At 40.4% G+C, this 24,955-nt stretch overlaps 1 protein-coding gene and 1 pseudogene across 1 annotated transcript in view; one reads left to right on the plus strand and one right to left on the minus strand.

The window, feature by feature from the left end:
* The window catches only part of LOC105495194 (receptor tyrosine kinase like orphan receptor 1), a 410,216-nt gene that overhangs the window by 320,335 nt on the left and 64,926 nt on the right, over positions 1-24,955 (minus strand). The window lies entirely within an intron of this gene.
* Positions 19,877-20,399, plus strand: LOC105495195 (cofilin-1 pseudogene; annotated as a pseudogene).

The raw sequence follows: 24,955 nt of genomic DNA on the forward strand, positions 1-24,955 counted from the left end.
ACCCTCCTATCTGTTCATCACTGTTATAAGGGATGGCCACATAACTGATTCGTCATGTCTATTTCTTTTAGTCAAAAACACTATTTGCTAGCCAGAATATTTTCAAATGTTGTCTACCATCAGATTGTACCCTTCCATACTTCTTTTTTTTTTTTCCAAGACAGAGTCTTGCTCTGTTGCCCAGTCTGGAGTGCAATGGCATGATCTCTGCTCACTGCAACCTCCACCTTCTAGGTCCAAGCGATTCTCCTGCCTCACCCTCCTGAGTAGCTGGGATTACAGGCTCATGCCACCACACCTGGCTATTTTGAGTGTGCGTGTGTGTGTGTGTGTGTGTGTGTGTGTGTATTTTTAGTAGAGATGGGGTTTCACCATGTTGGCCAGGCTGGTCTCGAACTCCTGATCTTGTGATCTGCCCACCTTGGTCTCCCAAAGTGCTCGGATTATAGGTGTGAGCCACTGCACCCGGCCCCTGTTCTTCTTATTAAAAACTTCTTTCCAGCTTTCCAATACAGACTCTCATAAACTGATTTGCCTCTCTGGTTGTTATTTTATATTTTCATAACTTCCTCCATTTTAAGATATTCTATTGAGCCTTTCTCCTTACAGATAGGAAAGTTAACCACCTTCCCGCACATAAAATTCATAACCAATTAAATCCAATAAAGTTTTATTGAACAGCTACAATATATATTACTCAGTGTCAGTGTGGTGAAGAAAGGCCTGAATTTTAGAACAATAATAGTAATAATAATAGCTACTATTTGCTCTGATCCTGTGTGCCAGGGATTATAACATGTCTGGACAGATAACATAGCATGACATTGCATAACAGTGAAGAATGTGGCCTCTGCTCTCTAACAGGCCTGGGTTCAGTGAAAAGCTCTACCACTTAGGCCAGTTTCTTCACCCTTCTGTGCCTCAGGCTCCTCATCTATAAAATACAGATATTAACAAGATACATCTCATAGGGCTATTTGAGGATTTCATAAAATCACAAGAGTAAAGAACTTAGCCCAGGGCCTAGTTAACAATGACACATTGCAACTACCCTAGTATTCCCATTTTAAGAGGAAGAGACTGAAGCTCAGAGCTAGCCCACAACATAGCTTGGATTCAAGTCCACACTCATCCAACACTGAAGCCTTTGCACTTTCTAGTGCCACTCCTTGACCAGGTATACAGTAAGGGAGGGCACATTAGAAGTCTAGAGTCTGGCAACTGGGAGGGCCTTATAGTCAGATGTCCACCCTCCAAACATGGCATCTCTCCAGTGAACTGGCAGGCGATCAACCCTGCTGCTTATACACAAACTCCAAGATTTACCCATGTCTGTATCCCAGATCTGGAGAAAAGCCTACAGAGGGGATGTTTGCTTATTGAATGAATGATTAAGGCAATTTAAATAAAGCAATAATTATAGCTAAGTATTGAGCAGAAACTATGTGTTAGGCACTAGAATCAACATGTACTAACATATTTACTATTAAATTTTAAAAACTCAAACAAGCTTTGTAGAATGTAGTAAGGGAGGTACATATTTTCATTAAATCAAACTTTGGAGAGACAGAGAAAAGCATCACAAAAGTGACCCCAAAATGGAATAGGGGATCTTCATCTTCACAGGGCCTGCACTTCAAGAAAACATTAAGTAGGATAAGGTGACTGTCTTCCTTAAAAGCACTCAACACCAAAACCCCCAGCCAGCCAGAAAATGAAAGTCAGAGGGTCTTTATACAACTGTGTTGGCTGTACCCTGCACAGGGGTGTCCAACCCAGGGAGCAAGTGAGGACAGAAACACACCAGGAGTCCTCTAGTCATGCTGAGCATCATGACATGGGTCAGCACACACAACAGAAGGGGCGGCTTGTACAAAGGTACCATAAGAACTTTGACTAGCTTAACACACACAGGCTAATTTCTTATTCAATTATCCCATCTCACATCCCAAGACAGAACACATTTAAATCAGTAACTATACAAATATATTGATTTATTCACCATACATTCACATACTCACACATTTATGTGCAGAGTATTGCACTTAGTATAGCAGGAGATAACAGAGATTACCATCTAATAGACATAATTACAAGTATCATAAACAATAGGGCCAAAGAGAATAAATACCTTAATTAGCATTCTGGACAGCATCAACAAACTTGCTGCCTAGGTCACTGAGGCACTAGGGGTCAGGGAAATGAAGAAAATACCCTCATCTAAACAAGACAAAAGGAAAAACAACACTATCATCAGATTTAAATACAAAGTACACTTGAAAGTTAAATTCAACTAGTAGTTTTAGAAGCAACACAGTTTACTCCTTAAGCAAAAAGTCAGATTTTTTAAAGTGGTAGGGTCTAATCTTGGTTTAGCCACAGAATCACTGTGTCATTCTAGGAAAATATGCGAAATACACCCAGTCTTAATTTGTGCATCAGGGAGAGGTTTCATCAATATCTGAGAGGTAGAATGAGAAATTCCACTCTACTTAACTAATGCAGAGTGGTGGTGTTAGTTAAAGCCACCCCCAGTCTGGGCCATAGATTTGAAAGGGGGAAGGATAGGGAAGGAGAGAGATGTCTTTAAACAACTGGATCACCAGGCAAGAGCAGTGAAAAAAGAACAAAAAAGCAAAGATTGTGCTTTAAGTCAAGAAGACCCCTTTCCGGAAAATAAGCATGTGGCCTAAAAGCAAAGGAACACACATTAAACCTTCAAGGAAAAGCTGATAAGCGAAAGATACAGATACAATAACGCCATATGTCTTTAATGTTAGTAACCACTCAGCACAATTCAACTTCAGAGGCTGATGGCTATCTTTTCAATTAAGTTTGGGGGAGGTGGGAGAGGGTTCCCATGTGCCTGAAACTGTAGGCAACTACCATTTATTACTTCATTTATTCCTCATAGCAACCTGACAAATTACATCTTATCCTACTTACATCCTACTGCACAGATGAAAACACTGAATCTAAAAGAACAAGAACCTCAAGCCATTTCCATCAGGCCAGCTGTGCAGGATGGGGACTTGGAGGTGGGGCTCCAGAGTCACCTTTGGTAACCAAGAGCTGCTGAGGAAATGGAGCAAGATAGTCTTAAGAGGCTTACCAAATATGGTTCATTCTACCGACTCTTAAGATCCAAATATAGTATGAACTTGCAATTGACCATAACTCTAGTGGCACATATCCACTGTCAATTGTCTCCAGTTGGTAAGAATGCACCGACTCATAGCTATTTATTCCCCATGACAGAGAAAACACTCTCCTATGTGCTCTCCCCATTGCCTGGGGAACAATGAGGTTTTCCAATACCAAATCCATAGAGCTACTGGCAAACCATCTGAGTCTACCTGGATAAAAGGCATCCAAGTACGTCCAACAAGGAAAAGGCACTTCAGATAAGAACAATCTCCTGGCCGGGCGCGGTGGCTCAAGCCTGTAATCCCAGCACTTTGGGAGGCCGAGACGGGCGGATCACGAGGTCAGGAGATCAAGACCATCCTGGCTAACACGGTGAAACCCCGTCTCTACTAAAAAATACAAAAAAACTAGCCGGGCGAGGTGGCAGGCGCCTGTAGTCCCAGCTACTCGGGAGGCTGAGGCAAGAACAATCTCCTTACAGACTTGCGATATGCCACACCTGAGGGTCAATCATAAAATAGATACCTAAAAGTTAGCCTTCATTTTGTTTATTTATAGAATATGGCTATTCTGTTCTTGGTCCCTTTACTTCCACATGTTATTTGAAGCATCAACTAGGTGGCTTTTATTAACACCTTCTAATGAGAGGCTACAAAAAGTAAATAGGTAAAAACCATGTCCAAGCCATCAACAAAAACTGATTATCTAGAAATTTAAGAGAGATTTCAATTGCATATATGAAGATGCATATCTAATCTCATTTCTGTAAAAAAAAAAAAAAAAAAAAAAAACTTCTGAAAGTTGTTCAACAACAGATACTTTGAAAATTGAATCCTATTTGTTCATTCATTCATTCATTCAACAAGTACTTATTGAGCAACTCTTACACACCTGAGTCTATGTTAGGTGTCAGAAATCCCGAGATTAAAGACATTCCCTGTCCTCATGGAAATAAAATCTAATGAGGAAAGGGAGGGTAAAAAAATGCAAGAACAATGCAGGGAGAGGAGTGCTGCACTAAGTTACTGTAAGCAGAGGTACGATGGGAGACCAGAGAAAGGGCTCCTAACCCAGTCACATGGAGTCAAGGATGGCAGTTTTTAAACATTAGGGATGGAGGATTATTTCAGACAGAAAGAATAAAATGTATCACTTCCATTTCTGGCGAAGTTGGAGTAACAGAATAATTGTCAATACTGGGATAACAGTCAATGAAGGGCAGTGATCCCTGGAAGAAGGAAGGCAAATGAAACAAATCCTATGAGTCCTTCCAGCTTACTGCCTGAGAGAGTTTCCAGCTCAAGATGTCTGGAGGAAAGGGAAAACTCAGGCAGAGCTCAGTGAACTGCCTGCATTGAGTGAATTGAGCTAACAGTCCAGGGAGACCAAGGCAACTAGAGTTTGCAAGGCCAAGTATCAGAGAAAAGAGAGGTGCAGAAAGAGCCACAGAGAATCCTCCCCAAGTATTCAGCAGAGGGCTGATCAATGCATACATGTGTGGCAACTACCCAAAACTGGGGAAAGAAATATCAGAAAAAAATATTTCCAGACTGGAAAACCTCATGATTCCCCAGGTAACGAGGAGAGCACATAGAGGAGTGTTTTCTCTGTCCTGGAGATTAGTTCTAGACTAAGTACAACTATTTCAGTCCTCCAAATCTTCAAAGCAAGACTTTCCAAAAGGATCAAACTGCTTCCAAACAACTTAACCACATCCCAGAACAAAGTTCAAAAATATTTACAAGAATACAAAAATAGCCAGTATCCAACAAGGAAAATTCACAATGTCTGGCATCTAATCAAAAATTACCAGGCACATATAAAGCAAGGAAATATAACCCCTGATGAGGAGGAAAAAAAAAATCAATCAAAACTGACACGGATGTTAGAATTAGCAGACAGAACATTAAAATGACTATTATAATTATATTTCCTAAGTTCAAAAATTAAGTGGAGACACTTGAAGATATGAAAAAGAGCTACATTGGCCAGGCATGGTAGCTCACGCCTGTAATCCCAGCACTTTGGGAGGCCAAGGTGGGCAGATCACGAGGTCAAGAGATGAAGACCATCCTGGCCAACATGGTGAAATCCCGTCTCTACTAAAAATACAAAAAAAAAAAAAAAAAAACTAGCACGGTGTGGTGGCGCGTGCCTGTAGTCCAAGCTATTTGGGAGGCTGAGGCAGGAGAATTGCTTGAACCCAGGAGGCAGAGGTTGCAGTGAGCCAAGATCATACCACTGCATTCCAGCCTGATGACAGAGCGAAACTGCATCTCAAAAAAAAAAAAAAAAAAAAAAAAAGAGCTACATCAAACTTCTAGAGGTGAAATCTGCAATGTATGCAATGAAAAATACACTGGATGGGATTAATATCAGATTAGACATTGCAGAGGATAAATATTAGTAAACTTGAAAACACAAAAATCAAATTCTGTTTATTTTTTTAATTCCCTTTTTCCCTCTGTATCCAATGAGATACATTGAGATCCAATGAGATATAAAAAAATAAATAGAATCAGTGAGTTGAGGAACAACTTCAACTGGCCTAATATACATGTAATTGGAGCCCCCAAAGGAGAGGAGAGAATTAAATACCAAATATAGTATTTAACAATTGTCCTTGCCTCCAAGAATTGACAATCTTGATGGGAAAACAAATTGTAATAAAAAACAAGGTCATAAGGTATTTGAAAATCAAAAAGTATTATAAGAACAGAAAAAAATGTCATAAGTCAGTACATAATTAATTACCAAACATATAGTACACATAACTGTTTAGAGGAGAGGAACAGATTACTTCAAGTTGGGAGGTCGGGTTAAGAATAGTCAAAGAGGAAACATTTGAATTGTCCATTTCATAAATGGGCATTTTCATATAATCAAAAGTAGTGTTCATTAGTATATATAGTCAGCCCTCCATATCCTCAGGTTCCACACCCATGGATTCAATCAACCGCAGATCAAAAGTAAATAAATAATACAAATTTAAAAATACAGTATAACAACTATTTACATAGCACTTATATTAGGTATTATAAGTAACCTAGAGATAATTTAAAGTATACAGGAGAATGCATGTAGGTTAGATGCAAACACTATGCCATTTTATATCAGAGACTTGAGCATCAAGGATTTTGGCATCCATCAGGGTCCTGCAATGAATATGCCACAGATACCAACAGACGACTGTAGTTTTTCTTCTTTCATCACTTTTTCTTCTTTATTCATTCATTCACCATTAATTGAGCAACCTGTATGTGCCAGATACTATCTAAGCACAGACATGTTCCATCTCTACCTATGATGGGTTTCAAATCAGGAAGAGGTAAAAGGGAGAAATGGCTATTTCTCACACTGCTACATACTCTGTGATGCAAGTATGTTCAGATTGTTGCAGAAAGGAGGCAGTTAACTCCACTAGGGAAAGGAAATAAAAGAAATTCATGAGACAAACAACTGTCACCTATTTCTAAAACCTCCATCCTGCCCTGTTTCCAGACTTGGCTGTCAAAAAGAACTGCTGGAAAATATGGAGAAAAGTCTACATACCAAGAAAGGAAGCAGAAAGCCAAGTAGTTTTTCCCTTTGTTTCAATTCACTAATACACAAGAGGAAGAAAATGCAGGAACCTCCTCCTGCCAAGCAATCAGCCACGCCTAAGTGGTGCTAAGATTTAGATAAGCTCTGACAAGTCTATTGAAGAATGCCTTAAATAGAGGGGCAGCAGAGCAGTAATACGTCATATATTTTTCTATGACATAAAGCCTCAGTGAATAAAAAAAATTCACTGGCATCAGGTTGGTGATCTGATATTTCCACTGAAAACATTTTATTTTTCCTAAAGCTAGCAGTAATGCACTATGCAATATACAAAGCTAGAAGGAACATTCATTATCACAGAGGCCAATGCTCACATTCTAGAGATGGGACGACTGAGATCCAGAGAGAGTAAGAGGCTAGGCCACATTCACAGCAAGGTTAGTGGTAGCATTAGTTAAAATTCCCATCATCCTAGTTCTGGGAAGCTGGCGATCTTTACATGAAACCATATAGTCTTTATCCATCTCTTAGAGTGAACAAATTTGTGCTGTGATTTTAATAGAGAATTATGCTGATACAGGAGAGGTATATTTGGATGTGGAATGGATCCTTTATCATAAGCCTTGGTTCAACAGTTTTCCTAAAAAGGAGTGTTTCACTAAGGAAAGCTCATGTTTGGAAACTTTTCATTCATCCCCACTGCACTGTTTAATGTTCAATTTATAGTCTATTTTGCTGAAGAAAGAAACAAGATATAACAGCAAAGCATGAGCTAGACTCTCACTCTGCTATATACAAGATATAGGTTGAGTATCCCTTATCCAAAATGCTTGGGATCAGAAATGTTTCAGATGTATTCCAGATCCTGGAATATATGCATTTACAGGAGCTGAATATTCCTAATCCAAAAATCCAAAATCCAAAATGATCCAAGGAGCACCTTTGAGCATCATGTTGGCATGCCAAAACGTTTCAGATTTTGGTGCATTTTGGGTTTTGGATTCTCAGATTAGGGATACCCAACCTATATATGATCTTGGGCAGAATACTTAACCTCTCAGTTTTTTCATCTATAAAACGAGGCTAACAACAGTACTTACTATGGTATATGTAGTGCGTTCTCAAGTTTTGAAAATGAGCTAGCTGATATAAAGTACGTCACCAGGCATACCACAGGAGTCCAAAAAACATTAGCAGCAGCTGTTGCCGCAGTTGATGACTATGATGCTGGGAGCAGGGGACGGGTGTAATCATTATTAATGTCTTGAGGTTAAATCATCTTAGACATCTTTTCCATTATGATTCTCAAAGAGAACTCAGATACATATATTTATGCCAGGTACTGATAATGACACAACATCTTAGTCTTAGAACTCTCCTTAAAGAGTATGTACTTGTCCGTAAGTTTAAATCTTACTTATAATAATAATAGTTACTCTTCCAAATCTGAGTGGAACTAAATTATTTGCCACCTTATGCTGTAAACCCTGGGCCACAGAACTTGGTAATAAAATGTAAGAGTATCATACTTACTTCATCTGTATGAAGTCCTTACAGAAAAGCAGGACTCTATTACAAATGTCACCCTGGGTTTCCCATGGTTAATGCATGTGGTAAGACTGAACTGTCATGCAACAGATTTGTCCTAAAAGTAGAATGTGAATTCAACAACTACACTCTCACAGTGAAAATGATCTGTTTCATTTTTAGTTCCATCAATATTTCATTTTTAGCTCCATCAATACTCAAAGGAACTGGTTTGCATTAGTGAATGTCTACAAAGGTTTCTTCCTCTTCTGGGCAATTAATTTATATCATATAAGACAAATATTGGCACATCTGGACAAACTCAGCATGAGTCTAAAAACCATGAAATTTCTCAAGGCATCTGTGAATAAAAACACCTCTCTGAGCTTTTCCAAGATGACAGATCGAGAGGGGAGAAGTGGAAAAATGGACACGATAGCCCTCTTTGAAGATCGGAAGGGCTGTTGTGTGAAAGAGGGAGCAGACTTCTAAGGATGGGTGCTCAGGAGGGCAGGATGAGAATAAATATATAGGAAAGTTGCGGGAGGCTGCTTTTATCTCTACAAAAGGAAGAGTTTGCCAGGGCAAGGGTACACATACATGTATGCCCCAGCAGAGTGAAACAGATGGCAGCTGAGTCCAGGCAGCACCACTGATGAGCTGTGCACATGGGGCAAGTTTCTTAACCTATCTGATCTCTCCCCTGTCAGTCAGTACAGTTATTCCCACATTCACAGCTATTCCAGAATTGAAAAATATATGTATATTTAATGCTTAATATATGGTAGGCATTATGATTACTTCCACTCTTATGGATTTGTCATATGCCTTTGGAATAGGAATATCTACATGACCTAATGAATAAAATCTCTTTAGTTCTGCTTTCTACCTTTTCTTTTTTCTTTTTTTATTATTATACTTTAAGTTCTAGGGTACATGTGCACAACATGCAGGTTTGTTACATATGTATACATGTGCCATGTTGGTGTGCTGCATCCATTAACTTGTCATTTACATTAGGTATATCTCCTAATGCTACCCACCCCCCCGCCCCTTACAATAGGACCTGGTGTGTGATGTTCCCCTTCCTGTGTCCAAGTGATCTCATTGTTCAATTCCCACCTATGAGTAAGAACACGTGGTATTTGGTTTTCTGTTCTTGCGATAGTTTGCTGAGAATGATGGTTTCCAGCTGCATCCATGTCCCTACAGAGGACACAAACTCATCCTTTTTTATGGCTGCAGAGTATTCCATGGTGTATATGTGCCACATTTTCTTAATCCAGTCTGTCACTGATGGACATTTGGGTTGATTCCAAGTCTTTGTGAATAGTGCCACAATAAACATCCGTGTGCATGTGTCTTTATAGCAGCATGACTTATAATCCTTTGGGTATATCCCCAGTAATGGGATGGCTGGGTCAAATGGTATTTCTAGTTCTACATCCTTGAGGAATCGCCACACTGTTTTCCACTATGGTTGAACTAGTTTACAGTCCCACCAACAGTGTAAAAGTGTTCCTATTTCTCCACATCCTCTCCAGCACCTGTTGTTTCCTGACTTTTTAATGATTGCCATTCTAACTGGTGTGAGATGGTATCTCATTGTGGTTTTGATTTGCATTTCTCTGATGGTGAGTGATGATGAGCATTTTTTCATGTGTCTGTTGGCTGTATGAATGTCTTCTTTTGAGAAATGTCTGTTCATATCCTTTGCCCACTTTTTGATGGGGTTGTTTGTTTTTTTCTTGTAAATTTGATTGAGTTTTTTATAGGTTCTGGATATTAGCCCTTTGTCAGATGAGTAGATTGCAAAAATTTTCTCCCATTCTGTAGGTTGCCTGTTTACTCTGATGGTAGTTTCTTTTGCTGTGCAGAAGCTCTTTAGTTTAATTAGATCCCATTTGTCAATTTTAGCTTTTGTTGCCACTGCTTTTGGTGTTTTAGACATGAAGTCCTTGCCCATGCCTATGTCCTGAATGGTATTGCCTAGGTTTTCTTCTAGGGTTTTTATGCTTTTAGGTCTAACATTTAAGTCTCTAATCCATCTTGAATTAATTTTCATATAAGGAGTAAGGAAAGGATCCAGTTTCAGCTTTCTACTTATGGCTAGCCAATTTTCCCAGCATCATTTATTAAATAGGGAATCCTTTCCCCATTTCTTGTTTCTCTCAGGTTTGTCAAAGATCAGATGGCTGTAGATATGTGGTATTATTTCTGAGGGCTCTGTTCTGTTCCATTGGTCTATATCTCTGTTTTGGTACCAGCACCATGCTGTTTTGGTTACTGTAGCCTTGTAGTATAGTTTGAAGTCAGGTAGTGTGATGCCTCCAACTTTGTTCTTTTGGCTTAGGATTGTCTTGGCAATGCGGGGTGTTTTTTGGTTCCATATGAACTTTAAAGCAGTTTTTTCCAATTCTGTGAAGAAAGTCATTGGTAGCTTAATGGGGATGGCATTGAATCTATAAATTACCTTGGGCAGTATGGCCATTTTCACAATATTGATTCTTCCTATCCATGAGCATGGTATGTTCTTCCATTTGTTTGTGTCCTCTTTTATTTCACTGAGCAGTGGTTTGTAGTTCTCCTTGAAGAGGTCCTTTACATTCCTCGTAAGTTGGATTCCTAGGTATTTTATTCTCTTTGAAGCTATTGTGAATGGGAATTCATTCATGGTTTGGCTCTCTGTTTGTCTGTTATTGGTGTATAAGAATGCTTGTGATTTTTGCACATTGCTTTTGTATCCTGAGACTTTGCTGAAGTTGCTTATCAGCTTAAGGAGATTTTGGGCTGAGATGATGGGGTTTTCTAAATATACAATCATGTCATCTGCAAACAGGGACAATTTGACTTCTTCTTTTCCTAACCGAATACCCTGTATTTCTTTCTCTTGCCTGATTGCCCTAGCCAGAACTTCCAACACTACGTTGAATAGGAGTGGTGAGAGAGGGCATCCCTGTCTTGTGCCAGTTTTCAAAGGGAATGCTTCCAGTTTTTGCCCATTCAGTATGATACTGGCTGTGGGTTTGTCATAAATAGCTCTTATTATTTTCAGATACATTCCATCTTTGGTCTTAAAACCCAATGAGAGAAGCTCAAATTGTTCTACCACCTGCTATGCCACTGCTTTTAGGTAAGATGCCAGTGTAGTTGTCTTCCATCTTCCCTGGATCTTTCCAACAGCAAAACCTAAAGAAAAACACTTATCATCCACCAACCTTAACCCAAGGAAGGATTATAGGATTATTTACAAAATCATTACAAATCATTTTTCATATACAGGTGTTCTCTCCTTTGCCCAGCACATGTTTTGTGTAAATCACTTTCTTATTTTCCTACCAAATGAGCTTATAATTGTTTGCATATGCTTATTATTTTCTTCCAAGAATATTACTCTATGACCATTAAAAAAACTTTGGAAAACAGAAAAGTACAGCAATGAGGGGAATAATCACCTACAGTCTATTCATTGTTATTTTTCCCTGTCATCTTTATACATGAATGATGGTGGTCTTTTTTTACATAATTTTAATTAGATTAGAATTTTGAAGGTAACTTCTTAACATTTTTAACTGCTCTTCACTTAGTGGTGGCTCCTGCATTAAATTCTTCTGTTCTCAATACCAATTAAGTATTAGTGATTTTAAAGACTTTTTAAAGTAACAAGGGTCAACGCCACTTAGAAGCATGGAATTTTGAAAGCAGAAAAGAAAATCTGCACTTGAAGAAGGAATGACTAATGCAATCTCTCATTTTATGGACATTAAAACCCAACAAGCAACTGGGCACGGTGGCTCACGCCTGTAATCTCAGTACTTTGGGAGACTGAGGCTAGCAGATCACAAGGTCAAGAAATTGAGACCATCCTGGCCAACATGGTGAAACCCCGTCTCTACTTAAAATTCAAAAATTAGCTGGGCATGGTGGCATGCGCCTATAGTCCCAACTACTTGGGAGGCCGAGGCAGGACAATCGCTTGAACCCGGGAGATGGAAGTTGCAGTGAGCCTAGATCATGCCACTGCACTCCAGCTTGGAGACAGAGTGAGACTCCATCTCAAAACAAACAAACAAACAAAAAACAAATAAACAAACCAAACACCCAAAGAGCCACCCAGGCAGCAATCTCTGCTGGTATAGAGAGCAAGGTCCCTGAATTCACTGGCCAGTGCAATGAACCCACTGTAAATTGGGCCCCAGTATCTCCTGCTATGCACCCCCAACATAGGTTCTATAAGTTTGGACTTTGTCTCTTCAGTTCCTTAGAAAAGTACATAATGTGTTCTGTGTACAATGGATGTATAGCAAACTAATTAGGGCCAAAGTAGGCTTTGATGAAGATAATTCTACTCAAGCAGAAACTCAAATCTGCCCTATAATATAGCTAGAACGATATAGCTAGAACAGGAGGAAAAGGAAAAAAAAAAATCTCGTCTTTGCTCTAACATCTTTACTCAACTTGACATATCTTTATACATCCAAACTGTGATAGTTTCTCTCATACATGTTGAATAAGCAAAATCTAAAAATACTTCCAATACCAAGAGTTAGAAAGGGTAAAGAGCAACGGGAACTTATATCCTGTAGGAAGGAGCTCACACTGGCATAAGGCTGTTGGAGAGCAATTCCGCAGCACCTAGGGAAGCCAAAGACATGCATACTCTATTCTATTCCTAGGTATTTGGCCTAGAAAAAGTTCGCCCATTTTTACAGAAAGACAAGTCAAAGTTTTCATGGCAGCATTGTTTATAATACACAAAAAATGAAGACAGGTGAATGGGTACATTAATTGTGATTTAGTTGCTGTGCATACTTACTGCACAATACTAAAATAACTTCTTAGATCAACATGCAATTCCTAAATTAACAAAGTTAATATCAAAAACATAACATTGAGCAAAAATAGCAAGATGTATGACAGGTACAGTAAGTTCCCATTTATACACAATTTAAAAATAGGCAAAGCACTATTTTTAGTAGCCCTATTAGTGCATTTATGCACAGAGAGCAAAAATATAAAAACATGCCTGGGAATGAAAAGACATCACATTTAGAAGAGAGATTATCTCTGGAGAAGAAAAGAGACAGGATTTAGGAGGGGTACACCAGGAGCTTTTGTTGTATCTATAATGTTTTCTTTCTTTTAAAAATCTGAAACAAATAAAAAATATTTTTATCTAAAATGGGTTTTGTTTGCTTTTCTGTGTACTTAAAATATATCAGAGGTTGAAAAAGAAAACAAAGCATGATGGCTTAGTCATGGATTGGTCTAGATATCCAGGAATCTGAGATGGGAGGAAAAACAAAAATCCATCTACTGTTTTGGAGCATTTTAGTTATTTTTATTCATTTATTTATTTTGAGACAGGGTCTCACTCTGTCATGCAGGCTGGAGTGTGGGGTACCATCACTGCTTACTGCAACCTTGACCTCCTGGGCTCAAGTGATCTTCTTATCTCAGCCTCTGGAGTAGCTGGGACCACAGGTACACACCACCACACCCGGCTAACTTTTTAAATTTTCGTAGAGATGAGGTGTCACTATGTTGCCAAGGATGGTCTCAAACTACTGAGCTCAAGTGATCCTCCGGCCTCGGCCTCCAAAAATGCTGGGATTACAGGTGTTAGCCACTGCTCCTGACCCTATTTTAGGCATTTTAAACAAGCCTGATGGCCATCACAAACTCTTGGCATGGTGTCAAGCCAAAAGTAAATACAGGCTAAATATTGAAGAATAAACAAACAAAAAAACCCAATAAACTAATGAACTGAATGGGTTGCTATACATGCCTTTGGTTAATGTAAATAGAAAACAATAATTACCATTGATAATTTGAAATTCAAACCACTTCTAAATGTGGGTCCATGGACAGCTCTGAAAGACATCATTAATTTAAAAAAGATTGAAAACAAGTGGGCAAAGAAACCCTTGAATACTTTAAGATCCTTAACATTCCATGTTTTTTCTTTATTTCAGAGCCAGGCATAGCACACTCATCCCATTCTTGTCACCTAAGGACCAGGAGGAGTTCATTGCCATAACAGACCCCAGGACGCTGCCCACAGCCTGACATATCAATAAGTCTTTAGGTATCTAAGTGAATTAAAGAGCTCTTCTGAGCCTATGTGAAGAATTCGCAGCATTTTTCTGCTCTGTTCACTTGGTTGACTGGGTACATTAAGATTCTAAATCATGAGGCCGGGCGCGGTGGCTCAAGCCTGTAATCCCAGCACTTTGGGAGGCCGAGGCGGGCGGATCACAAGGTCAGGAGATCGAGACCACAGTGAAACCCCGTCTCTACTAAAAATACAAAAAATTAGCCGGGCGCGGTGGCGGGCGCCTGTAGTCCCAGCTACTCAGGAGGCTGAGGCAGGAGAATGGCGGGAACCCGGGAGGCGGAGCTTGCAGTGAGCCGAGATCGCGCCACTGCACTCCAGCCTGGGCAACAGCGTGAGACTCCGTCTCAAAAACAAAAAAAAAAAAAAAAAAGATTCTAAATCATTCTGTCTTCACGAATGTAGGTTTGTCCCTTTGGGGACAAAAAATTTCCAGGATGATAACCATGATTTCAAACTCCTGATCATTACAGGGGAATATACAGGCTTGATGAACTCAAGCAGAAATCCACTGCCAGACGTTTTTGCCATTATTGATTTTTTTTAAATTCCAAATGAATTTTAAAATAACCAAAATAAGATACATGGCACATTCATCTAAGCCTAGTAATTAAATCCAAAAAAGCAGTTCATAGTAGTTTAAGCAAAAAGAATAATTTTAGAAAGTACCACAGGCCTCCACTATTTGAAATCAATTAGTTTTTTAGTTTCCTTATGTTATTAAAATATTAATTGACTTTTAAATATAATCCTGAAGCTTCCTTCGAAATACCTTCTTCAAGGAAAGGGGCATATATTTATAGTGTTCTTTTAAAGTTTAACAAAAGAAGGATTCAAACTGAGTTACCTCCACTCTGCAAAGTCTTTTTTCAAATGTGTAACAGGATCTTACTGCAGTCACTCGGTCTGCTCTCCACACAAAGAAAGACTGGAAAGCATTTGTGTTATGCTTCTGGAGTTAAAAATGAAGACGCCTTTTTGTTTCCATCAGTTCTTTTTTATTAATAAGGTGGCCACACCAAGTCAGAAATTATAACCATCTGCTTTAGCCATTAAATACAGATTCAAAGGCCTAATGATAAAGTGACCTCTTTATTAATAACAGAAAGCGACAAGTAGCCATTTTCCCAGAGTGTTCACGGAAATAAATCAATCTGTAGGTCCAGGTATCGGCTGCATCGGTTTTCTCTTCGATTTGGCCTTTATTGTTTTAAATCACTCAGGAAACAAAAAGGGAGGTCAGAAAGTACCTTTTCCATGAGTTTTGTTTTTACCTCTGCTCTTGATGAGATGCCACTTAGCCCACCTCACATAACTTGAAGACACGATCTTTGATTCTCCACATCACAGAAGAATCATCCCCACGCACCATCTAACGAGTGAGTAGACACACGGGACTTATCAGCCGCAGGGAGCATATCTGAATCAAAGCCTCAAACAAAGGTGTAGGAAAACCACAGCTCCGTCAAAGGAAACAATAGTGGAATCACTGCAGCTGTATTTTAAAATGGTAGGAACACAGCCCCTTGTTTTCTTTAATTCACATATTAGAATTTTAATTATCAAGTTGCTAAAGTGCGGTGGCTTTCAATTGAAGTGGGTTTTATCGACCCAGCCTCACGGGGCAGTCAGAAGTCCTTTGTTGCGCTGCCAGATGCACAGAGACGCCAGCATGGCACCATCCACGTCCTCTGCCTCAGATCCTTCTGGCAGGAAGCCTCTACCACCACCTAGAGCACAGGAGTCTCTGGGAGATGAATCTCCCTGGCCCTTGTCCAAGGGGCTTTATTACTGGAAGGACCAGAAAGATCTCTTTACAAACCTGATCTTTCTCCTTGCCCAATCTATAGGCTGGTACCAGAAGAAACAGCAGAAGACTGAACTGCTATGGTGGAAGTCGGCCGTGAAGGATGAGTAGTTCTTGCGGGGAATACTTTGTGAAGGCTGTGAACACTGCTGTCCCACCACAGGGAGAATGTCCCCCCAAGTTCTTTCTTTACTACACAGTTGAAACCCTCTAGAAACACACAACACCAAGGCACGGAGCCAGCATGTACAGCCCCAACACCGCTTGCTCCTCTCCCTGGCTTCCTGTTTCCCAATTTCCCCTTGCTGTTTCCCTCACTCCCACCACTCTGGAGAAGGCAGTCACCATCTTTCAGGGGGAAGAAGACCTCCACAGGGCTGTGGGGACAGAGGCAAGAACACCGGACTGATAGTTCAACAGAGGCCCATGGAAGCCAGCCTGGAGGAGACAGTCGGGGAGTTCTCGTAACCAGCCAAATCCTACAGATCCCCCTTAGCGACTTCACCTCCAGGGCCCATGTCCTGTAGTCAGTAGAGTCCTTGCTCTGCAGTAACATGCTGTGCCTCATTAGGAGTGTTAGTGAGCTTCTCGAGGCCTCACTATTCTTCCTCATAAAATAAGAGCGCAGAGTCAGGTCATGTCAAAAGTCCCTTGAAGGCTTAGGATTCTATAACGTTACATCACTTCCTTTATCTATTGCCTCAGTTCCCTCAAGTATCGAGCCATGAAGTTGCAGATGATTTTAAGTCCCTTTCCAACACAGAGGCTCTATGATTCCGTTGATGAAGCCAGATCACAAGCAAGGATCATGCTCTTAATCTCAGTGGCTCTTTCTTTGCCAAATAATGATAGGAATGTACTTCAGCTGAATGCCCGCATCTCAGCTACCAGTACATCTGGTTGGGAAACCTACAGCTACTTCTATCTGCCCACTTGCCAACACGGAAATCTTCAAACAAAGAAAGGATGATTCATGGCATCTTTAATAGGGCCCCCACCTTGACATTAAATCTTGAGCTGAGGTTATCGAAAACAGCAAGTATACAAAGAACTTACAGCCTGAGAGCAAGCCAGAGACTGTGCAGGTGGCTGGAGAGAAAATTGACAAGAGTTACAAAGAAAAGGTGCATTGAGTTAATAGAAAATAACTCTGGTATTGAGGAACAGGGGCTGAAAACAGATGTGAGGGGCAGGCCTCATCACGAGGAGTGAAAGCAAGAACAACAGCTGATTTCTCAAACACACACACACACACACACACACACACACACACACACACACACACACACACATTCTGTCTCTCTCTCTCGCAAACAAAAAATATAAAAAAATATAAAATTCACTATGCTGGCCCCAGGGTGTGGGTTGCAGTGCCCTTCAAGGAATATTGTAGAGCTGAAAACTGATTAGACATGGCACCCAAAAACTAGTATTCCAGAAGAAGTTTGAAGCTAAAGATGGCAGTTTCACATACTAGAGGAGGTGCTGAGTATAAAAACACAAGTTCAGGCTCCATCTAAGCTTCATGATCTTTTATAAATTACTAAATCTCTACACCAAATTCCTCATCTGTGGATGGAGACTACAAATATCCAGTCTATCCAAAAATAGATATTTAAAGCAGGTAAAATACATACAAGTATCTGGGGCACAGCAGACACTTCCAAAAGTTGGAAGTTACTATGAAGATGCATGCAGGTATCAGAGATCAGAACACAATAGTGGGTCAATCCAGAGAGACAAACAGAAATCAAAAAAAGGCAGGCAGTGGCAAAAAAAAGGCAAAACAGTGGGTTACGGGTTGAAACAGGAACCTAAAAGAAATTCTCCAGCATCATCACTTTTAATAAATATCTACTGATGTTACTGATGTTAAGGAGAAGAAAGCAGATTGCCAGATGAGTGATAAAAGATGACCTCACTCATTGAAAGAGAAAGAGAAGCAAAAACATGAAGCCAAGGAAGACAGATTATAGAGACATACTCCAAATACTATTATAATAGTAGTTATCACAACTACTAGTAGGGTTACTTCAGGTTTTTTTGTTTGTTCATTTATCAATATTTTCCAAATACTTGTTTTTATTTCAAAGTTAATAAAAAATGGCACCTTAAACATTTAATAATAGGCCCTGAGTAGCTGTTCTTTCAGGGAAGCTGAAGCCCTGGAGAAGATCATTGGCATTCTGAAATCAAGGCCGTGCTCTAATTATTTGAAAGTTCTTAACATATGTATGGAGAAACTCACCCAGTCTATAAATATATGTAGAAGGCCTTCTTAATTCAAAAGTATGACATTAGACATTTCAGGGAAAAAAAAACATAAACTCCCAAAGAGTCTCCATCTCATTAGGGAATTAGATATGCTCACATTAAATTATAACTCACAATGCAGGGTGCACTAATGTAACAATGAATTCAAGGAGAGTGATTTGAGCCAGGCTGAGGACAACTGGAAGACTTCAAAAGGCGGGAAAAAGTCACTTTCTGTTGCAGAGACAATTTAATTAAAAAGAAGCTCCTTTCTACCCCCTCCTCCAGGTAATAGAGAATTCATTGTATTCCGAGGAACTGAAGATCTTACAAGAAGGCAGATTGCATGACCTTCCAATTGCAATAGATTCTTTCAGGAAAGGGAGTAATTAAGATTGCCTAGAAGGGGCTGCTTTATTTCATTGAGGAGGTAACTTTAAACAGGCTGCCTCACCACATGCACCACACTCAACAAGCAAACTCCCTACACTGGACTCCTATAGGGCCTAATTCTCACCTCAGCCCCAACTTTACCCAGATTCTCTCACCTGTTATTATTAAGCTACTTAGCTGCCTTCCACCCTTCATCCCTAGACCCCAAATACCCTAGCAGACTGTGAATTCCTTTTGTTCTTTCGTGTACTCATCCACCATTTTCTTCAACACATGCTATGTGCTAGCAACACAAAGACAAATAAAACAACCCCCATCCCCATAAAGTTAATAGTCTAGCAGCAGTAACTGACTTATTAGTAGATATTTATAGCTCAATGGCCGACATGTGCATGGAGCATCCAAGAGAAGGAAGAGGATGTGCCTAACCAGCGTGAAGCCTGGCAATAGGGTTTGGAGGACATTGCAAGAAGAGTGGGTGGCAGGAATAAAGGCACTAACCATGGTGAAAAGGGACACAGAGTGAGCAGAAAACCATGTAGCCTGATCTTAAAGTGTGAGGCAGAGAGTGGAAAAACACAACCATACCAGCCAACATTTACTGAGGGCTAACCCTGTGTGAGCTGATTCTCACCAACCCATGAGGTAGGTTTTATCATCCTAATGTTAGCAATGAGGAAACGAGGCTACAAAGGTTAAGCCACTGGGGCAGTAAAGGAGATAATCACTCTGATATGCTGCCCTCCTAAGTCTAGACGGATCAGCAAGGGCTGGTCTGAAAATCCCTTTGGTATCATGCTAAGGAGCTTGGGCCTTTCCTATAGACAACAGGCAGGCAGTAAATGGCTTTAAGCAGGAAAGAGTCAGATCTGTGTCTCAGGAGGCTACTTCAGCAAGGTGTGGAGGACTGATATGAAGAGGGACCCACCCAGACTTAGGGAAATCAGCTAAAAAGTTGTTGCAGTCTTCCTATGAGCAATGTCCATCTAATGGTGCAAAGAAGGAGCAGAGGGCAGTCGGGTCCCGGCAGCGGCTGCAGAGCTCTCGTCTTCTGCGGCTCTCCGAGCCCTCTCCTTTTCGCTTCCGGAAACATGGCCTCCGGTGTGGCTGTGTGATGGTGTCATGAACATGTTCAATGGCATGAAGGTGCGTAAGTCTTCAATGCCAGAGGAGGTGAAGAAGCACAAGAAGGCAGTGCTCTTCTGCCTTGGTGAGGACAAGAAGAACGTCATCAAGAAGATCCTGGTGGGCAATGTGGGCCAGACTATCGACAACCCCTGTGCCACCTTTGTCAGGATGCTGCCAGATAAGGACTGCCACTACGCCCTCTATGACACAGCCTACAGGACCAAGGAGAGCAAGAAGGAGGACCTGGTGTTTATCTTCTGGGTCCCTGAGTCTGCGCCCCTTAACAGCAAAATGACCTATTCCAGCTCCAAGGACGCCATCAAGAAGAACCTGACAGGGGTCAAGCATGAATTACACGCAAACTGCTATGAGGAGGTCAAGGACCGCTGCACCCTGGCAGAGAAGCTGGGGGGCAGTGCGGTCATCTCCCTGGAGGACAAGCCTTTGTGAGCCCCTTCTGGTCCCCTGCCTGGAGCATCTGGCAGCCCCACATCTACTGTTGGGGGTTGCAGGCTGTTCCCTTCCTCTCAAACCTGAAGGGCTGGGGAGGATCCCAGCAGAGGGAGTGCAATCCCTTCACCCCAGTTGCCAAACAGACCCCCCACCCCCTGGATTTTCCTCCTCCCTCCATCCCTGATGGTTCTGGTCTTCCCAAACTGCTTTTGATCTTCTGATTCCTCTTGGATGGAAGCAAACCAAATTCTCCCCAGGCACCCCAGTTGTGGCATGGCCTGTATTTTTTTAACAACACCCCCACTCCCCACCTGTTCCTCCCCCTTCCTATGCTGCCAACTTCTAACCGCAGTAGTGACTCTGTGTTTGTCTGTTTAGTTCTGTGTATAAATGGAATGTTGTGGAGATGACCCCTCCCTGTGACAGCTGGTTCCTCTCCCTTTTCCCCTGGTCACTGCTACTCACGGAAGCAGGAGCAGTAAGGGACCTTCGATTAAAAAAAAAAAAAAAAAAGAAGGAGCAGAGGGAACAGATGCAAGAAGTATTTGTTGGGAGACATTCTCCATGAGTCCCTTCGGTTTCTGCACATCTCGTGAGCAAAGCACAGGCTGCCCTTGGTTCCAGACTAACTTTTCAAAGATGTTTATATGGAGAACAGCCTTGGAAGAAATGATGTCCCTCTGGAGCAAAGGTGAAGCATCTTTGTTACCCAATATAAAAGATTTGGTTTCCTTAAGTTCAGAATTCCTCTCCTGTAACACAATGCACTGCATGTATGGATGTCACCTGGCCGTCTTCATGACATCCTATGGGAGTTGGGTCTTGGAGAAACACTCTGGCTATTGCTATTGCTATGACTAATAAAGTTCTTTGTCTTTAACCCAGGAATCCTTAGTCTTTTGCCAGCATCCATGTAACTGTGGCAGGCAAGTTCATTTGCAAGTAAGATAAAGTCTCAAATCCTTCACAGTTCTTGATGATATTTAGGGGGAAAAAGTCAGCAGGATTGGTGAATGGCCAAATGTAAAACGTTAGGGAGAAAATGGAATCAAAGATTACTTGTGGTTTTTTTGTTTGTTTGAAGGTTGAAGTTTGGACAGTGGTGTGAATGGTTACTTTAGACAGTGGTGTCACCAACAGAGGTGGAATATATAACAGGTACAAGAATGTAATATGTAGTGAGGCATAGTGGGTGCTGAGGATGAGATAATAATTCAGTCTGGAGACCTATGAGACATCCATGTGGAAGTATCCAACACAGAGATGAATAATGAAGACAAAAGGGTAAGGGCTGGGGTTAAAGATATATGGGGGTCATTAGCATCAGGGTGTAGCTAAACCCATGATATTGGATAAAATCCTCTTACATATAGAAACCATCATATTCATCCTTAAATCCTTAGTCCCCTGCAGAGAGCTTTGCACAATGTATATGCTCAATAAAAGTGTGTCAATGAAATAGCTAAAAACAGATCCAGAATTAGTTGTATCCTTTATTTAAATTAAAATTGCTTCAGTGGTTATCGAAGTAATGCTAATTCAGGTTTTCTCAAATCAGAGTCTCAAATACAGGGTCTGTACATTTTTTTCACATGAAATACAACCAGTTTCATACACAAATAATTACAAATTCATCATTCTCATAGATGTAATATGGAAGCAGAACAAAATTCTAAGACTCATAATTTCATTGATTAAAAAGCAGTATTGTTGGTTATCTTACTGGAGAAAAAAATTCTACTATCCACAGGATCACTTCTACCTTCATTCATTTAAAAACACAAAAAACTGGCTGGGCGCAGTGGCTCACATCTGTAATCCCAGCACTTTGGAAGGCTGAGGCTAGCGGATCATGAGGTCAAGTGATCAAGACCATCCTGGCCAATATGGTAAAACCCCGTCTCTACCAAAAATACAAAAACTAGTCGGGCATGGTGGTGTGCACCTGTAGTCCCAGCTACTTGGGAAGTTGAGGCAGGAGAATTGCTTGAACCCGGGAGGCAGAGGTTGCACTGAGTCGAGATTGTGCCACTACACTCCAGCCTGGCGACAGAGCAAGACTTCATCTCAAATTTAAAAAAAAAAAAAAAAAAAAAAAAAAAAAACACCTTACTGAGGACCTACTCTGTTCATGGAACTGTGCTGAAATCTGTAAGGGATCTAAAAAGCATAAAAGTCCCTTCCTTAAAGGAAATTACAAAAGCAGGGTGGTGACACATACACCAGACTAGAATTTAGTTCCAAGTTCCAGATTTAGCAATTTTATGACCTTGAGCAAGTTACTTAACCTCTACAACCTTTAGTTACTAAACTTCTAAAAAGAAAATAGTGAAAACGCATACCTCATAAAAGGCAATGAGATTTACATTTTGTAATACATGTAGAGTGTGTATTATAATACTCCATCAAAAGTGGTGGCCAGTATGATTACCATCATCATAAACTGATTGGGGAAGAAATACTCATAGAAATACTCACAGAAAAACCACTCAGTGAAGGATAGTCCAGAACATTATAAATGCCATTGAAGTGCTAAAGCGCTAGAAACGCAGACCCTTAGGAACCTGTTGAGAACAGTAGTAGTTACCACTGTGTTTTAACTTATTTAAACCAGCCTAATAAACCTATGAGTGAATAGTATTATTCCCATTTTCTAGATGAGAAAATTGACACCCAGGCAAGTCAAGTAACATACCCAAGTTCACCCAGCCGAAAGTGGTGGAGCAGGAAATAAACCCAGGCTGTCTGGCTCCAGAGTCTGATGCCTAGCTGGCTCCTCAGGAAGAATCATGCATTTTTATAACTTACATTTTGAAAAGAAAAGACCTGAACTCTTTGAAAGTATTTGCCTTCAACTCAAAACTATTATACAAATACTATTCTACTCAGAATTGAAAGATTGTTTTAAAATATCTAAACAGGGCCAGGTGCGGTGGCTCACACCTGTAATCCCAACACTTTGGGAGGCCAAGGTGGGTGGATCACCTGAGGTCAAGAGTTCGAGACCAGCCTGGTCAACATGGTGAAACCCCATCTCTACTAAAAATACAAAAAAATTAGCCAGGCGTGGTGGCCCGCACCTGCAGTCCCAGCTACTGGGGAGGCTCAGACAGGAGAATCGCTCAAACCTGGGAGGCAGAGGTTGCAGTGAGCCCAGATCACGCCATTGCCCTCCAACCTGGGTGACAAGAGGGAAACTCCATCTCAAAAAAAAAAAAAAAACCAAAAATCTAAACAGACAAGCAGAGAGACTTTTCTAGGTTTGCTCAGGTCCTATTCCACAGATTCTGATAACTGTGAAGGAAGAAAGATTTAATGCGTCGCACTGAACACTGTATAAGACAAAATCACGGTGCATCGTGGACAGATGCACAAAATCCAAAGTGACTCAAAGTGTAGGGGTTTGGGCTTAAAGCTCTGAGGCACCTTTATGAAATAAAATGACTCCATTTACCAACTCTCATTTTCTACTGTTCATAAGCACTTCCTTAAGCTTAATTTAATATATACCCCTCTCAGATGCAGAGTTTTAGGGGGTTGTTTTTCCCTTTACATGTGAATAATGTAACAGACTGATGGGATATATTCAGCCACTGTGTAGGGCCACCTTGGACTTTCATCAAATTTTGTTTTATTTAATTTTCAAAGACAATAATGATGAAATACCCTAAATATCCAACCACTGAGTGATGGCTAAATAAACCATGTAGGCTGTGCTCACTCAGTGTTATATCACACAAAACACTAAAGATAATATTTCGCCAAGCAAGGCTGCATGCGCCTGAAGTCCCAGCTTCTCAGGAGGCTGAGGTAGGAGGATCACCTGAGCCCAGGAGTTCAAGTACAGCCTGGGCAACATAGAAAGACCCAATCTCAAGGAAATAAAAAAGAAAAACAATAGCTATAAAGACTTGAAAAAATAGTATATATATTAAGTGAAAGAAAAAACTTGCTACAAAATAGCATCGACAAGATGATTACATTTATGGATGAAAATGTATGCATAGGGCAAAAAAGCCTGAAGGAAATGTACCAAAATATTAAAAGTGATTTTTTGTGTTAATAATATGAGCCTGGGGAGATTTAATAGTCTTTCACTTTCTCAATGTTTCTTTATTTTCTGAATTTTCTTTGATACATATATTAGTTTTTAATTGCAGTAAACCAATATAGAAACAAAAAAGTTCAGTGTGCTATGCATTGCACTACAGAGCCTTCTTACACTTTTTAAGTGTTCAGAATATTTGTATTACAGACAGATTAGTGAATAGATGCCAAATTAGATAGATAGATAGATAGATAGATAGATAGATAGATAGATAGATAGATAGACATTCTTTTACCAAAACATTACAGAATAACTCCTCTTAGAAATACAGTCAAAATCTGGCTTCCCCATCCAATTCAGCTGTCTCTTTCTTTAAACGAATGAACCATCTATTTCTTTAAGGTAAATGTTACTTAAAAGCATCTTAGATGGATAGATCTGACTTTTTAAGCCCTAAATAGAGGATACAGGTAACCAATTAATGCATGAATTACAGCCATGCGTCACTTAACAACATATGTTCTGAGAAAAGCATCCTTAG

Source organism: Macaca nemestrina, chromosome 1 (assembly GCF_043159975.1).
Source record: "Macaca nemestrina isolate mMacNem1 chromosome 1, mMacNem.hap1, whole genome shotgun sequence".
NCBI classification, from domain to species: Eukaryota; Metazoa; Chordata; class Mammalia; order Primates; family Cercopithecidae; genus Macaca; species Macaca nemestrina.